The 18,389-nt window shown below is 36.3% G+C and overlaps 1 long non-coding RNA gene and 2 pseudogenes across 1 annotated transcript; 2 read left to right on the top strand and 1 right to left on the bottom strand.

Moving 5' to 3' along the window:
- The first annotated feature begins 714 nt into the window (after positions 1-714).
- On the top strand, positions 715-7,112 carry LOC149238306 (uncharacterized). Its single transcript, XR_016246373.1, has 2 exons — positions 715-1,608; positions 6,765-7,112. It is a non-coding gene; the product is annotated as an uncharacterized LOC149238306 (long non-coding RNA).
- Positions 7,113-7,502: 390 nt separating this feature from the next.
- LOC149238305 (DEAD-box ATP-dependent RNA helicase 15 pseudogene) lies at positions 7,503-8,901 on the bottom strand (annotated as a pseudogene).
- A 3,242-nt stretch (positions 8,902-12,143) lies between these two features.
- LOC149238304 (uncharacterized protein At1g01500-like) lies at positions 12,144-12,639 on the top strand (annotated as a pseudogene).
- The last annotated feature ends 5,750 nt before the right edge of the window (positions 12,640-18,389 follow it).

The following is an 18,389-nucleotide window of genomic DNA, read 5'->3' as shown; positions in this document are numbered from 1 at the left end:
AAAAAATAAAATTAATTTTTTTTAATGTTTTTGATTTTTTATTAATTTTTTTATAAATATTATTTTCATATATATGACTATGCTATTGTTACACGATAAACAAAAATCAAATGGAGTAATATGCAAAAACAAAAAAAACAAAAAAAACAAAAATCAAAAGTAGTGACATTGTCACTACATGGATTTAGATTTAAACAACGCTCAAATTTTATAATAACTTCTCAATAAAGTAAATTTATTTATAATAATTTAAATTTATTTTAGATAGAAGTATTTTAATTTCTTTTAAATGAAAAATAAATAAATAAATAAAAATTTGTTGTGTAGTTTTGTCTATTTGATATCATTGATGATAAAGATTGTTTAATGGTTTACCGCCATTGTTGATGGCAAACCCAGTGTCGGTAAACCATACAAACCGACACATCAATGTCACCACAGGTCAAAAGCACAATCACCAAGCATATTGGGTTTGAGGACACGTCATTGCATAAAGATAAGTAAAATATCTTAAAATTCAAATATTTTAAAAATCAGATTTAAATTTTTTATAAATTTTAAATAAATGTTTATATATATATATATATATATATATATATAAATAAAGTTTATAATAATTACGCCGTAAGGCGTTTCCATTTGAAATTAACTTTCCTCTTTAATGACGTGTACATTTCTGAGCCTTTGATTTAAGTGTTAGACGATGAAAATGATCTTACCCATCCAATTGATCATACCGGTATACGATGCGACCTAGCAGATCGACCGCTTGCCCTTGCTCGACGCTACGCTACTTCCTCCAGGCGCTGCTGCACTTCTAAGGCACGGATTGTCGATGACACCTCAAGGCGCCTGCGGTCATGGAACGGCTCCAACTACTGCCAGTGGCAGGGGTATCCTGCAATAGACAAACAGGGCGTGCAAGGGGGCTTCTGCTGCCGGGGCTGCTGTCCAGGAGCGACTTCATATCGGATACTCAGATGAAGGGCACGCTGTCGGAGTCCTCGGGAGATCTCCAGTTTCGTGAAATTTTGGAAATGGGCGCCTTGAAACAAATTGCTGGCTCTATTCCCTTGTCATTTGGGAGGCTCAGGAGGCTGAAGAAGCTGCGCCTTTGAGGTCTGGTCAATTTGCAGAGACTGCGTTTTTTATTTCTTCGGACTTTGGGAAAGTGGCCGAGATTGTAATGGTCGAGTCGCCACAAAAATATCCGGGCAATTGTTTTATATAGGCAAACACAACTTAGTCCCACCCACCTCCTCCTCATGACATGACTTTTGACATAGATGGGCTAGCTATTGGGCTTGCACATCCATCTCCGCTCCGCTCTGTGATTTCGTCTATTGGGTCTCTGGATTAATTATCTTTTTCTGTGCAACTATCTTTCCTCACCCGACTAGCTATATGCCCAACAGTGAATTTGATCTACAGAATCTGGAGTCAATAATTTGGTATAAATACAAGTCAATGTTGAGGCAGGCTGTTACGAACGCAAATGGTTGGAGTTGGATTCATATGTTCGCAAGTGCAGAGGAACACGTCTCGATCCCAATTTCCTTTGCCATTGCCATTGCCATTGCCATTGCCTGCCTGTGCACTCATGACAAGGTATGCCCTTTCTTGATTCTCATGACAACAGATATCATGTGAATAGCAGTTTTGCATGTGAAGAGAATTTTATGTGATATGCGAATGCGCCAACACCTTCCATTTGAGATGCATCGCTAGCCATGTGAGTGGTTGAGTTCCTACAGCTTTGTGCGCGCGCGTTTGAATTGAAGATATCAATTGCGTGTTCTCATCTGGGGCTTTTAAGAGATCTATACTGTTATTGTTGTTGAGAAGTAATTTGGGATAACCATCTGCTTGAGTAGAAATGAACCGAGTCTTGCTAATGCTGCCTATCTTTTGGGATTAATATATTTCTTCTTGATTGCCTGCCGCATGCCTGCTTATGGTATCTTTGTTTTGATTTCTTGAAGTGGGGGTCTGTTTTGGATGGGCATTTCCATGATGATTGCAAGCATATCAAACTTGTTTCTATCAATTGATTATTAACATCTTCGAAGAATTAAGCATGAGATCACATCTTACTTCATTTCTGAGAATATGGAAATAACGTGCTATTAGTCTTCGTACTTTCTATGTGCAATAAACTCTGACCTTAGCTTTAGAAGTTCTGCAGTTGAAGAATTCATTATTAGTTAGTGCAATGGTGAATTAAGCAGCCAAGATGAATGATCCTTTGTGCATTCATCAGGCAGGCTTGCCTCTCTTCAAACTTAAAGTTGAAAGCTACTGTGATATTTCACCATCATAGGGCTACCTATATATTGCGAATGAACCAATTATAAAAGAAATCATTTTGTTCAGATAATTGGAAGAACTGACTCAGATGTGTGCTTATTGAGCTTCAATCAAGTTATTAGGACATCAAGAATTGTCATTCGTTGTAGGCTTCAGAGTTCAGACAGAGCACATCTCTTTGGATTTTTTGATTAGCGGGAATGCACTGAAAAAAAGTTGTTCTTTCCATGTAAATGCTTCTGGTATTGTCATCAAAATTTCCTATTTGGACGCAATAACTCTGTGACCTGAAACTTTCTGTTCCAGACAAATTAGACATTCTAAATTGGGCAATTATCTACCGCAAGTCCTATTTATTCTATTCTTTCTTTTTTCAAGCCTACATATATATGAAGAAATATATTAGCGGGCTTGGGCTTTTCATAAACTTTGGTGACTTTTCTTTCTACTTTGGTTGTTTTTACTTCTTGTTTTAGTTTTATATTTTCCTTTATCTCTGATTTTTACTCCCTTTCCTGTTTTGATCATTAAATGCACATAATCATTGAGTTGCATTCAAATCTGTTGGATTTTCTCCATGGGTGTGTTTCATCCTTCCCTATTTATTATGCCTATAATAATTTATAAACAATCAGGGTTAAGAATAATCTTCTCAATAGTTTTTCTTCCATGCCTTTGGTTGAAAGTCTACCTGTTTGAATCATTAACGTATTTGATCATTTTTTTATTGGTACAGAAATGTTGTTCTTAACCCAATCATACTTCCTGTAGTTTTGAAATTCACCTATTTCTGGCACATGCTAGATCCAGGGGAAAAACGTTGTAAGTGAAATCTGTAAGTTTGGATTAGTTCACTTTAAAACCACAAAACATTCCATCAGAAATTTATCATTCCCAACATGTGTATAATTATGATCTGTTCAAATCCCGTATTCACAGGATGCTACCATGGATGATAAGACATGGAAGATATTTTTTGGGTCAATATGTGCAGTTTCTAGCTATTTTGGGGCTAATTCTGTTGAACTTTGTGTTCATAGTAACCTCTTTTCTAAGGTGCCTTTTGATTGCATTACTCCCTGAAACCAACTGAGAAGTATCCATGGCTGAACTTACTCGTGGATTCTCATGACAACAGATATCATGTGAATAGCAGTTTTGCATGTGAAGAGAATTTTATGTGATATGCGAATGCGCCAACACCTTCCATTTGAGATGCACCGCTAGCGATGTGAGTGGTTGAGTTCCTACAGCTTTGTGCGCGCGCGTTTGAATTGAAGATATCAATTGCGTGTTCTCATCTGGGGCTTTTAAGAGATCTATACTGTTATTGTTGTTGAGAAGTAATTTGGGATAACCATCTGCTTGAGTAGAAATGAACCGAGTCTTGCTAATGCTGCCTATCTTTTGGGATTAATATATTTCTTCTTGATTGCCGGCCACATGCCTGCTTATGGTGTCTTTGTTTTGATTTCTTGAAGTGGGGGCCTGTTTTGGATGGGCATTTCCATGATGATTGCAAGCATATCAAACTTGTTTCTATCAATTGATTATTAACATCTTCGAAGAATTAAGCATGAGATCACATCTTACTTCATTTCTGAGAATATGGAAAACGTGCTATTAGTCTTCGTACTTTCTATGTGCAATAAACTCTGACCTTAGCTTTAGAAGTTCTGCAGTTGAAGAATTCATTATTAATTAGTGCAATGGTGAATTAAGCAGCCAAGATGAATGATCCTTTGTGCATTCATCAGGCAGGCTTGCCTCTCTTCAAACTTGAAGTTGAAAGCTACTGTGATATTTCACCATCATAGGGCTACCTATATATTGCGAATGAACCAATTATAAAAGAAATCATTTTGTTCAGATAATTGGAAGAACTGACTCAGATGTGTGCTTATTGAGCTTCAATCAAGTTATTAGGACATCAAGAATTGTCATTCATTGTAGGCTTCAGAGTTCAGACAGAGCACATCTCTTTGGATTTTTTGATTAGCGGAAATGCACTGACAAAAAGTTGTTCTTTCCATGTAAATGCTTCTGGTATTGTCATCAAAATTTCCTATTTGGACGCAATAACTCTGTGACCTGAAACTTTCTGTTCCAGGCAAATTAGACATTCTAAATTGGGCAATTATCTGCCGCAAGTCCTATTTATTCTATTCTTTCTTTTTTCAAGCCTACATATATATGAACAAATATATTAGCGGGCTTGGGCTTTTCATAAACTTTGGTGACTTTTCTTTCTACTTTGGTTGTTTTTACTTCTTGTTTTAGTTTTATATTTTCCTTTATCTCTGATTTTTACTCCCTTTCCTGTTTTGATCATTAAATGCACATAATCATTGTGTTGCATTCAAATCTGTTGGATTTTCTCCATGGGTGTGTTTCATCCTTCCCTATTTATTATGCCTATAATAATTTATAAACAATCAGGGTTAAGAATAATCTTCTCAATAGTTTTTCTTCCATGCCTTTGGTTGAAAGTCTACCTGTTTGAATCATTAACGTATTTGATCATTTTTTTATTGGTACAGAAATGTTGTTCTTAACCCAATCATACTTCCTGTAGTTTTGAAATTCACCTATTTCTGGCACATGCTAGATCCAGGGGAAAAACGTTGTAAGTGAAATCTGTAAGTTTGGATTAGTTCACTTTAAAACCACAAAACATTCCATCAGAAATTTATCATTCCCAACATGTGTATAATTATGATCTGTTCAAATCCCGTATTCACAGGATGCTACCATGGATGATAAGACATGGAAGATATTTTTTGGGTCAATATGTGCAGTTTCTAGCTATTTTGGGGCTAATTCTGTTGAACTTTGTGTTCATAGTAACCTCTTTTCTAAGGTGCCTTTTGATTGCATTACTCCCTGAAACCAACTGAGAAGTATCCATGGCTGAACTTACTCGTGGAAAGCATTTGCTATTGATGCCACAGTAAAAACATCTGCATGCCTGAAAATTATTGACCTTTATCTTTAGCCAAAAGGACACCTGTGATGATGTGATCCCAAGAGGGAATGTTTTATTGTTCATTTATTTTATGAAATGAAAATATCTGAGGATCAATTCATCAAAAACTGCCTAACTCAACGTTCATGGACTGCTGATGCAATTCAAAATCGCAATGGGTTTTTGCGTTTTGGAAAAAGGCAGGGTCGTTCTGTATTTTTTTAGAGTCAATATTTTGCCTGTGTGGACAGTGGGAGAAGCAAACCCCTGATACACAAAAGACTCATACAGAATTTTACTGTCTTGCTTCTAGCATGGTGAATAGTTGATTTCGTCCATCTATCGTGGTTTCCTCTTTAGAGTGCTATCAAGTACCATAGATTGATAGAAGGTAACATGTTGTCAGGAAGGAAATGCCAGGACTCAAGGTACTAGATTAAATATAAAAATTAATTAAATGAAATGTTCAAATATATTAGCATAAGTTTAGGTGTATTTTTAGTAGTAACTGGCGATATAAGAAGATGGTTTTGTATCTATGTTGCTGCTTATTTTTTTCATCCTTTTCAACTTTTGTAGTTTTGTAATTCATGTGCTTCCAGATTTTTTATGTGCTTTTTCCTGTTCTGTCAAAATGACAACTTTTTACCATGCATTCGGACTGGTATGAAAATGTACAATATGTATTATGAACAGGAGTGAGAAAAAGCCTTCTGAACTCTTTTCTTCTAGTAATTAGAACATTCGTATCATTGTTATGTTAGGTGAGACATTAAGTTTCTATTTGCATTTTGTGCCCTGGAAATGCATTTTGTAAAGAAACTTTCTGATCTGGAAATGCATTTTGTAAAGAAACTTTCTGATCTGTAGGGTTGTTTCTATGGTATTTCCAGAAGCTATATTTTTTTTACTGGCATTTTCTGCTAGCTATTTTTGGTCTAATTTTTTCTATCACACTAATTTGTATGCTTTTATAGCTCTTATTGAAGGATAAATGTTTAATTAGTCATTCATTAACTAAATCATCATCTATTTATCTAGCATGTCTCTTCAAAATTCACATGGTGCCATTATATACATTTAATTAGTCATTTATCAACTAATTATCTAGTTATTTGGCATGTCCATTCAAAATTTACAGGGTGCCATTAGAAACATTAAAAAGAAGTGGTGTAGCAAGTACTTCTTCTAGAGTAGCTAGGCCATAAGAGTTACTGTAAATGCAACATCTAGGTTGATTTTCACCTTTCTCTCCTTGGAGGTCTCCTCGTAAAGATAAGTTTTGGATTCTTAGGACATTTCTTTTGTCTTTCACCCACTTTCCAATCATATGCAATTTCGAGCCCTTATGGAGCCATTTTTGTCAAAGATACTCATCTGAAACTCTTGCAGAATGCCTTGAAGCCAGAATTTGCAGTTTCATAATGTTTGATGTCTATTAAATTTTTATTTAAATGCAATAATTATTTACCTCATTTTGTGTTCTGTCCAGGAGCGACTTCATATCGGATACTCAGATGAAGGGCACGCTGTCGGAGTCCTCAGGAGATCTCCAGTTTCGTGAAATTTTGGAAATGGGCGCCTTGAAACAAATTGCTGGCTCTATTCCCTTGTCATTTGGGAGGCTCAGGAGGCTGAAGAAGCTGCGCCTTTGAGGTCTGGTCAATTTGCAGAGACTTTCAGTGGCCAATAATATAATAGGCGGCCCCATTAATTCCCTGTCAGTAAGAATTCCGCATGGGATCCCGCTTCGAAAGGTTCCGATATCCTCCTACACCGATAACAATAGACTCTGCGGAGATCCTCTTCCTCCGTGTTCTTCCAGAGCTCGAGATTCAAACCCATGATAGTTTGCTGGACTATTTTGGTTTTCGTGAAACCTCTTGTAATCCAACCATTGTAATGTTGGCTTTTGCAATATCCACAGCATGCTTCTGTGGAATAACATGACTACTTTCATCCAAAATCTAACTGAACATTCCTTGCAAGGGTGCAAGATTGGTTGAAGTTCCACTCATAATAACTAGTGAGAAGGAAGCTCCTTGATGTGCATATTTCAAAGATTTTATTGTAAATTTTTGGGATATTCCAGACATATATCTTCAATTTTGACCATTATAGACATTGATGACTTGATAATATGATCATTTTTCCCATCGATTGCTTTTTAATCGCACTAAATCCAAATTTGTTGTAAAATTTGTAGCTCAAAACATGGGTTTTTGTATAATTAGGACAAATAGAAGAAAACATGCATGGCTCTCATAGAAAAACCAAATACGTCTTAGTCGTGGATAAGACTGAAATTGTGATGGTCTGTCTACAAATGCCTTGATGGCCATTGTTCCTTTCAATTTTATGAATCTGCTGTGTTTTTATGAATAGAAAACAAAATCAGACCATGCCAAAACTGAGATGAATGAGAAGGATAATTATTGCAGACACCAGAGCAGATTTCAATGGCCATGATGGCATGTATGTTGATGCTTCTATATGTGCTGGGAGTGCCTTGATATCAACTGCAAAACGTTCTTGAACCTGCTTCAGCACATCCTCCTCTGATGAAGAAGTAGAAGAGACAAAGGTAATTGCAAAACCCTTTGTGCCAAACCGTCCAACCCTTCCAACCCTGTGCAAATAAGTATCTTCAGACTCAGGCATGTCATAGTTGATAACAATATTAACTCTTTCAATGTCAATTCCCCTGCCTACCAGATCAGTTGCAACCAGAAGCCTCTTACTCCCCTCCTTGAAACTTTTGTATCTCATCAGTCTTTCATCCGGCTGCATTCCAGAATGAATGCAGGTGCAAGGAAAGATGCACCCCACCAGCAGCTTGGATAGCTCAGAAGCCCTTTTCACACTCTTCACAAATATAACCACCTGGTTGAAATCCAGGACATCCAGCAAATCAGTCAGCTTCCTGTTCTTTTCTACCTCAGCCAGTTTTATATAGTGCTGAACTAGACCTTGAAGTGTGAGCTTGGCCTCATCAACATATATCTCCATATGATCCTGCATGAATTTCTTGCAGACAGGCCTGATTTCCTTGCTCAGTGTGGCTGAAAACATCATGACCTGCTTGTCATGAGGGGTCATCTTGAAAATGGCCTATACATCTCTCCTCATGTCCAAAGATTCCAGCATTTGTCACATTCATCCAGAATAAAATGCCTTATATTTATTAGACTGAGATCATTGTCTTTTGCCAATGCCAGAATCCTTCCAGGGGTCCCAACAACTATTTGGGGGGATTCATTTTTTAATATTGCCTTGTAAGTTTTGATAGGCAGACCTCCATAGAATACAACAACCTTCAATTCTTTCAGATGAGTCATAAACCTCTCAAATTCATGGCATATCTGGTATGCCAATTCTCTAGTATGGCACAAAACTAGGGCAGAGACTTGGCCTTCTGTGGGTTCGATCTGCTGCAGAGTTAAAAGCACGAAAACTGTTGTTTTACCCATTCCAAATTTGGCCTGACAGAGTACATCCATGCCCAGAATCTCTTGAGGAATGCACTCGTGCTGAACTTCTGAGGGATGTTCAAATCCAGAGTCCACAATTGCTCGAAGGAGCTCTGGCTTCAGTGGGAAATCCCACATAACCTTTCTTGGAGGCTTCATTAGTGGAAAAATGTTCCTCCAATGCTTGTGCGTCCAATTCCTCTTCTTCATAGTCCAGGAGCTCTTCATTATAAATCTCTTCCTTCAACTCTTCCACATTGTCTACTCCTTGTTTTGCCATTTTCACTAAAAATATGAAGCACAAGCGCAGCTTTATGATGAAATAGCATAAGAGGTTTTATTGCTGTAAAAGATGAAATAATGATGCAGAAAACCAGCCATGTGTGTCTCAAAGCACTCTCAGAAATTATATAAATTAAGGTTCAACAGACATACCCATCTCATTCAAATTGGTGACAACTTCATAGGGTGATATTTAAAGTACATTTGAGAGAACTGAACATTACATTTACCTTGTTTGATAGTTAAGACTTCTTTTACACTTGTCATCTCCCTGAAGTTTGAAAACGCAAAAATGGTGCGTGAATAATGGAGACCAAGCCGAACAGAGAATTAACAATATATCATTGTAGAAACTTAAACTGGAAGCCACAAATGACAAGCGTGCAAATGCATGTCTTTTATGAATATAAATTGGATTTGTTCAATTCCTGAGGGTTTTTCTCCGGTTAAAAGTCAGTGTGATCTCTGTCTGAATACTTTTCCCCTCCCTCTCCAGTCACACCTCCAGCAAAGTGCGATGACTGTTATGCATGCCCTGTTGGTAGCACTTGCTGTTGTGCCTATGACATCGGTAATTTCTGCCTTTAATGGGGATGATGTTCTTATAAATCAACTACCTGATGCAGAGATAACCACCACTGCTTCCCACACGATTTCCCATTCTGCGATTTCAATGTAGAAACTTGTCTTAAGATTAGTCATCCATCATTTCTTTGTTCGCATTTTTCATTTCAAATCACCAATTCTGGCTTATGGAGTTTTAGTGTTTGGAATCAATTTGCAAGTAAAAAGTTGAAATTTATTCCGGCTTATGGAGTTTTAGTGTTTGGAATCAATTTGCAAGTAAAAAGTTGAAATTTTGTTAGTTGGAAGCCATTTGCAAGTAAAAGGCTGAAATTTTGGTGTTTGGAATAGATTTGCAAGTAGTCCATTCACATGTTTATGTTGTTATTCTTCCGCACTTTATGCCTTACGACGTTTCTTTTGCAACATCTGGTGCAAATGCTAGTTTAATTAAATTTTAGTGTTTTGTATGTTACTTATAATACCTATCTTGTATTTAAAGAAGCATTTTTTTGGAATCGAATTTAAAGAAAGCATTTAAAAAATGTTTGAATTAATTATAATATTTATCTCGAATTTAAAGAGACCATTTTCAACAAATTATTTTCAAGGTAAAGAAAGCATTTTAGAATTGTATATTCTATATATTTATAAAAAAATAAAAATAAATAAATAAATAATATTTTAAAGTTTAAATTATTTATTTGAATGAAATGTTATTAAATAATTTATGATTAGATATAATGTAAGTTTATAAAGTATTTGTAGGGTCATCATGATAATAAGAGTTTTGGAATGAAGAAACAAAGTAAAATGTGCCCTGATGTTATAAAACAAAAAAATTATTAATTGAGAGGTAAATATTAATTTTTACTTTTATTAAAAAAATAATTTTAATTTGTATATGGCAATTAGTTATAATAATTTAATTAAATTTGTAAATCAAATATAAAATTCAAATTATATAAAAGGTAAAATGACTTAAAAGTAACAGTTTTTTTTGTAATGTTCATGTTTAATATAAATAATTAGTTTTATTTAGATCATTATGTAACAATTACAATATAAATTAAGAGAAATTTTGAGTCCTGAGGATTAGCTTAGTTGGTCAAAAATCATGCACCGCGAGCGGTAGGTCACAGGGTCAATTCTGCCTTAAGCACAAGTTTCTTAATTATACCGCCTGGCACAAGTTTCTTAATTATACCGTAAGGCATTTTTTCTAAGAAGAACTCCCCTATTTGTTACAGTGTGTTATTGTGATATTAGACGATTAAAAGATTTCGGATGTTGATCATCATATGCGCTGGAAAATGTTGAGTGCAACCTTTTGCAATAATTTGGGACTGAACCATCTTCATACAGTTATGATGAATAACGAAAAACCAAGGGCTTTGATGAGTTCGGTATTTGAAAGTCCTACAGAATTGGTTCCACACGAGACGTTGTGTTCACTAGCACAAACAATTACCAACAGCAACCAATCCCAAGCACATTTATGAAATCTAAAGGCCTTCAACCTAAGTTATTGATCAAGCATCAAGCAAGAATTCAGAGGTCTATGTCTTTCAAGTTATGAAAATCATATCTGACAAGAATGATTTGAGTTTTGTAAAGAAGGTTCATCTTCCAGAAAACCTTTGTCTTTGGGATTGAATTGTACATAATTGTGCATAAAACAAATGCCCTTTTATCATAATCAGTTTTAACTCGTTAAATCAACAATCCTTTCTCACAATTGGTTTCTATGGGGACAAGTGAACGATGGGTAGAATAGTGAACAAAGGTAGGAATTTATTTGTGCTTAGGATTTACTCAACTTATTTCCAAAAATAATGCACTTGCAACATGTTTTCCGCGTTTCGGGTAATCTGAGAGAAGAATTTAGTGATATTTATAATTTATTTAAGAAGAAAATAGCTTCACATTTATCTTTGATAAATTTACTCTTTCAAATTTGCGATTCATATTTTCAACAAGTTGTGAAGTTCACTGGGTTTGCCTATAAGTATTCATGAACTCCATTAACAATACAATATTGTTTTCGAAATCAAAACATCAAGGTACATAAATACTTCTCTTGAAAAACTCACGAATTTAAAATTTGCTTTGGTATTTAGTCATATTCGGGTTTTTTCTGAAGCAACTTTAACTTCCATTGTCACAAGAACTAGACTGTTTCGTTCCTTTAAACCACATAAATGAGATTTCCAACTACTGGTCAGATTAAGATAGCAATAATAGCCACTACCACAAGGTCGTTTAAGCATTTTCTTTTTCTTTCATCTGAACCACAGATCATGAAGCGTGATGTCAAGAAAATCTGTCATAATTCCTATATTTTTACCTTTTTTTAGTTGTAGATCCTCAACTTCTTGCATCTTTATTCAACTTTGAATTTTCTTTTTCCTCTTTATGCAGAGATCTTGAAATGGAAACAAATGTATGATCTCAGTTCTCAGATTCATTCATGGGAAACAGAAACGATTGATTTATCCACGTTATTGAACAGATATTTACTTTAAAGTTATCATGTGTCCGTCATGACACCAAAAATGTTCAAAGAAATTTATTCTAAATCTGCAAGTTGGATGAAGACGCAGTTGCAGTAGCAACTAGATATTACATGGTTCGGCATTAAGGTATTCTACATCAAAATTGATGCATGTGGATTTGATCTTGCGCCTGGGTCTTCGACGGTTCACCATACACCTCGCAGCAACTCAACGGATCTAGAAATTAACGGAAAATGGATTCCTCCGTCGGCAAGCCCTTTTCTCACGTTCAGATGTGACAGAAATGACGAAAACGCATCGGTGGCAACTTATGTTACTCACACTACGAGTAAAGTTTTCTTTGACATTTGCGTCATAGAAGAGACTATTTTATGGAACTCTGGACAAGAAATATTTCGTCAAAGATGATGATGTTCCGCAAATCCGTCAAGAGTCATGGACTGTGGAGTGTTGTTGCGCTATAGATTATCCGTCAAAATGGAGTTCCACGAAGCCAAACTTTCACAAATTCCCCTCTCGAAAAACCATTCTATAGTAGTCAAACCTTCCTCTTTATGTTTTAAATGGAGAGCATTACATCTTATTATATTGAAATTCATGAAGTCATGTGAATTTCAAAATCGGAAATGGTTTATTATTTTTAACAATGATAACATAGAAAATAATAATATTTGTAAATGAATGATTTATCATTATATTAAATTGATTTGTTATGAAATTAAGGGCAAAAATTATTTGACTGATTTAGTGTGGTTGATTTATTATGGTTGTATATACAACTCTGTATAAAAACTTTATAGAGATTGGGAGCTTTTTGAAAGCTCTGTAGAAATTCCTGATGTAGATTAATCGGATAATGCAATATAAATCAAAGCAGAATACTATAACATACTTCTACTATCAATTTTGCAAAACTTAAAGATCAAGCTAAACAATATAACCAAAAGAAGAAGAATCAATGGAACAATACCCATGAAAATGCTTTGGGGAAAGCCTCAGCTAAAAACCCCACACTATTGTATTATCATACATGGTAGAAATATATAGGAATTATACAAAGCCTTAGCTCTCACAGTTAGCCAGCTCTGAGTACAATCCTCACAGATGCTCACAGGCAATCTTGGCTTCTCTACAGCCTTCCTCTCTACCCTCCAAGCTCCTATTTCCTTGGGCTGTTCCTTGTGGATGATTTGCTATTATCAAGTGGATGATCAACCTTAAAACTGCGTAATCCTCAAGGATAATCCTTGATTGCATGCATGAGTTTTCTCTTTGAGAAAACACATGCAACTAATAGTGCACTATCATTGTCATTAATCTCAACTAGGTCTTTCTCAGAATAGACATGCATGAGTTTCTAATGAGAGAATCTTTAGTTAACTGGAGTAGCACTAGTTGAGTGCATGCATGCATCAACTAACTGTTAACTCTCTATTAGTTCCTCAAACAGTTTGGAACTAATTTAACTAGACTTAACTCAGTAAACTGATTTAACTAATTACAATTCAAATATAACTCAATCTTATCTCCTTAATTTAAGGGATAACTCTTGCATGACTTTAGAAAGACTTTTAACTTGAATTTCTCCAACTAATTAGTTAAAATTAATTAATTAATTATTTCCAAGTAGCTGTTAAGACTAAATTCGATTTTAATTCACAATTTAATTCAAGGACAAATTAAATTTTAATATATATTTTATAATATACATGGTTTCCTTTTTAATGATTAAAATAGAACTTTTAAATTGTAATCTTAATATATATATATATATATATATAGATATAATCAAGTATAACTATATTATTTTTTTTTTAATAATTAAAATGGAATTATATATATATATATATATAAATTCTGATCTTATAATATTTATTTTTTACATTAAACTTTTTTAATTAATTAAAATAGAATTTTAATATATGTATATATATATGTATGTATATCTTTTTTAATAATTAAAATAGAACTTTTAAATTTTAATCTTATAATATTTATTTTTGGTATAATTTTGGTCAAGCATGGATGCTCTTTGGATAGTTTAATTCCCCTAAATGTGGCTCCTATCCTCAACCCCGCACCCCGCCCCATGAGATTTGAACTAATGACTTGGTGAAGGCTAAACCCCACATAAACCAATCAGTTTACACCTCATGAATTATTTTTATGCGTGTGCTTAGCGACTAAAAAGAAAATTTAAAATATAATTAATACTATTTTTTATGTTGTTTTTTATATATAGACATTTTAAAGAAATTTAGAATTTTAATGAATTATAAAATGAAATTTCAAATTTGCATGGAAAACACATTCATACAACATAACACAAAGTTATATATCAATATTACATATTTATTATTACCATATCAACTACACTATATATTTGATTAGAAACAAGGCTTATACATATTTGCATAAGTCTAATTAATGTTATAAATTACACATAAAAATAATGCTTTAAAATGACAATATCGAAATGGTTAATTATGGCTACCCACAGGACAACTCGATTAGTGATTGTCATGATATGAAGTCTTTGTGATGTATGTGATTCAAAATCCCTCCTCACTAGCCTTATGGGTTGCAGGTTGGGGCATGCATGGGTTCACCCAGAGGTTTAGTGGTAACGGTTGGAATTGACACCATGCCACGTGAACATGATCTTGACCCAATTGGTAATTCTTCTAGATACAAAAAAAGGAAAAAAATAGGGTTAACATACCTAACCCCCTAAGTGCTATCAAGGATTGGGAATATTCAACTTTTTTTTTATTCTAAGAATATTATTCTAGGGTTACTTTTGAGCTCATATATATAGAATTTTTTCACTGAAACATTTCCAGCAACAATATTCTTGCTAAATTTTGAACTTTTATCACAACGTTATAGCCTTTCAAAGTTTACTCAAGGGTTTTTTGTATGTTTCCATGTCAGCATGTTATGCAAATGGCATATTGGCTTTACTTGTACATGGTACTCATATTGCCACTTCATACCCCATATGATCAACCGTAGTTTCACAAAGGTAACACTTCGTATGAAAACTGTGGAATGATAAATAATTCTCTACAACTATTTGACATCATCCCTAAAAGGGATGAACCCTCATGGAATGAAACAATTGGAGATGCTCCCATAATGGGCTTTCCAATGAGGCATTGAAGTTCTTTAGTCAAATACTACATGTCGGTGGACTATCATTCATAATTTTCCTCTTCACATGTGCCATGCATTCTGCATGCAACTATAGGGGAAGAGGATACATGCCCACTTCATTAAGCTAGATTTGAACTGCCTCTTTTAGTGGGGAGTTTGCTTATTGGAAAAAAAAGTGAAATACTATAAACCCTATTGTTTTTGCAAGTCAAGAAGAGGACAACAATAACATTATTGTATTATTTGAAAAACACTTTGAAGGAGAGGAGGGAAATGAATATTCCATAAGAGTGGAATAGATTACAACTCATTGGGTGTTTAGAGACAATGAAACATAGGTCGAGGCAGTAACCATATCAATGGTTATAGTAACCATATCAATGGTTATAGTAACCATATCAATGGGTGAAAGAGAATTCAACCATGGAGCATTTATAAAGTTTGAAGGCATTGTGTCCTTAAGTGAATATACTCTATATACTATCTATACTAGACCTAGGATATAAAAAACCAATTTATTTTTCCAAACAATTCTCCAAGCCTAAAATTTCTAACTAAATAAAGTAATTCTTTTTTTTTCTACATAAGTCTATTTCTATTAACAGAGTAAAGGTAAATTTACATCATGACCGAAGTCAAGAACTCTGCTCCGGTAGGAGGCAGAACTATCCCAAAAAAACATATGTGAAAACTATCTATTTTTATGACCCACGCAGGGGACCGAGCTGAGATACATATGACAGTGCAAAATTATCCAAAAAACTAAGAAACACCAAAGATCCCAGAAACCATTTACCTTACAATCATGCCCAGTGGTGAGGGGCACACTACCAGAAGAAGAGGCTTGGGTGGACGAGCTAATCATCAGGGGGCTCTTCTATGATACGTCACCTACCAATATCTGGAAAATCCTCTGCTTGTGCTGTGTTCTGAGCAGAGGGACTCGGGTCAACCATCATCGCATCCTGAGCTTTGCATGTCTGTTCATTTGCTGCTTGCCGAGGAGCATTTTCGACATTCAACTGGAAGGAAGAAGAGGGAGCCGAGATTGGCCCCAAACCCCCTGGCTGAGTCCTTGTATCTTTGGCTTGGCTTTCTTCCTAAAAAACCACCATGAAATAAGCAGTAATCCTGGGTCGGTTCAGTGCGCTATCAAAGGTAAAGATGGCGGAACCAGAGATTGGGACAGGCCCGGGGCGAGAGCTGGTGGCACGGGATCTCCCTCTTTTGCTTCGGGTTAAAGGGCGACTCCCCCTTGACAATTCACTGGATGACGATTTGGTTGGTGCACGCCTCGGCTGTCCTCTACGGCAGCCCATCCTTGGTCACAGACGAGGCATCTTGAAAATAACAATAGCCGAGGTCTAGGAATGCAACACCCGAGCACTAACCAACTGATGGCAGCAGCTTTGCCTTCTGATCGAACCTCCTTTGCTGAGCTTGAACCCATCCTCCTAGTGAGCCAAACCTGGTTCAGAGAAATCCCTGCTTGTATCCGAAACCAACGACCAGAAAAAGAGATGAGTTACTGAGATATGGAAATGAAAACAACAGCATAGAACACCGAAAAGAAACGCTGAGAGGAGCAGATTTTGCTTCGCCGAGAGGGCCGAGCCAAGCGACAGAGGAACCCGTTTCCCCTCAGGCGACCTGAAGTTCGAAGCGAGACCGGAGGCGAGCGAGAAGAGAAAATAAATCAGTGAAGTTGCCGCCTCCCCAGGACCTCCCCTGACCTTATCATTCTTTGTCACACCTCGAGAGGCTCCTCCCATTACTTCCGCATTGATGGATCTCGCCTTCTGATGCAAGATGGTGCATGCGGAGGTGGTATCCATAATTATGAACCTGATGTGTGAGCCAAACCGTTTGTAATGAAATCCCATATACCGATCTTTGTGCTCATGCCATGCGCCAAATGTCGTATCCTTTTTAAACTTGTACTAGTCAGGAAGGTGGCGATCTGCCTCGCCCAGACCCTGTCCCATCATTTTAATATTCACCGCAAGCACCCGCATCTGGGAGGGCAACATCATTTTGAACCAGAAGTTTTCATTCCTGTTCATGATCATGGTTTTGGATTATGTCGAGCGTCCCTGTGGTTAGAGTGTGTTCAAATTACACACCCAGGTTGGCTAGGAGTTCCGCTACCTTGTTTCCTTCCCTTTTAACATGATTGAAGATGGTGGCTTGATTATTGTGAAGCCATTGTTCTATGGCCTCCAATCTAGCTTCAAGTCTCCAACTATTGGCAATTTTCCTAGCATGAGTCCCATTAAGGAGTTGTTTAGCCATGTTGATGAGGATTAGGGAATCACCTTCAATTTCCAGGGGGTGAAAGTTGTGTTTTCTGGAAAGGAGAAGTCCTTGCCACAGTCCCTCCAATTCTGCCGAGTTGTTGGTATCCCATCCTATGTTGCCAAAGTAAATAAGGAGGGGTGAGCCTTCATGATTTCTAAAAATTCCCCCATATCCAGCATTTCCAGGGTTGCCCTTTGATGCTCCATCAAAGTTGAGCTTGAAAGTGTGCTTTGGAGGGGAGGTCCAGGATTCCTTCTTTGCATTGCTGCTTTCTGAGGGGGCTTGAGTTGGATTTCCCTGTGGGAGAGGCATATTCCAATTAGCCCAAATGGCCTTCTCATTTGCCAGAGTGGGAAAGTCATCCGGCATCCACGTGCGAAGCGCCAATGTCTCTTTGAGGTTCAGACAGAAGTTTCCCCAGATGATCTCTAGTGGAGTAATTTGATCTTTGAATATGCGCTTGTTCCTTTCCTTCCAGATACACCAAGTGAGGAGCCCAGGAATCAATCTCCATAATTGGTTGAGAACTTCACTTTTGTATGGATTCTGATGCCATTGGTGAATGGAGTCGGTGATATCGTCTGACACCCTGCATCTTCTTTGGCATCGAAAACTGGCCTTCTCCCACATTTGGTTGGCAAGGGTGCAGGAATCCAGAAGGTGCTGAAGTGTTTCCTCCTGCGAGTTACAATTAACACAGATTGAGGGACCATGATAGTTTCTTCGCCTGAGTTTGTCCCAAGTGAGTATTTTCCTATGCCCCACCAACCATAGGAAGAGTGAGACTTTGGGCCAGGTACCTGTTGACCAAATTCTTCCCCATATGGGATC

Source organism: Pinus tabuliformis, chromosome 8 (assembly GCF_031772625.1).
Source record: "Pinus tabuliformis cultivar Carrire ecotype Pingquan chromosome 8, CPIR1, whole genome shotgun sequence".
Classification (NCBI taxonomy): domain Eukaryota; kingdom Viridiplantae; phylum Streptophyta; class Pinopsida; order Pinales; family Pinaceae; genus Pinus; species Pinus tabuliformis.
Note: the sequence above shows the minus strand (reverse complement) of the source record. Positions and strands in the feature narration are given on the sequence as shown.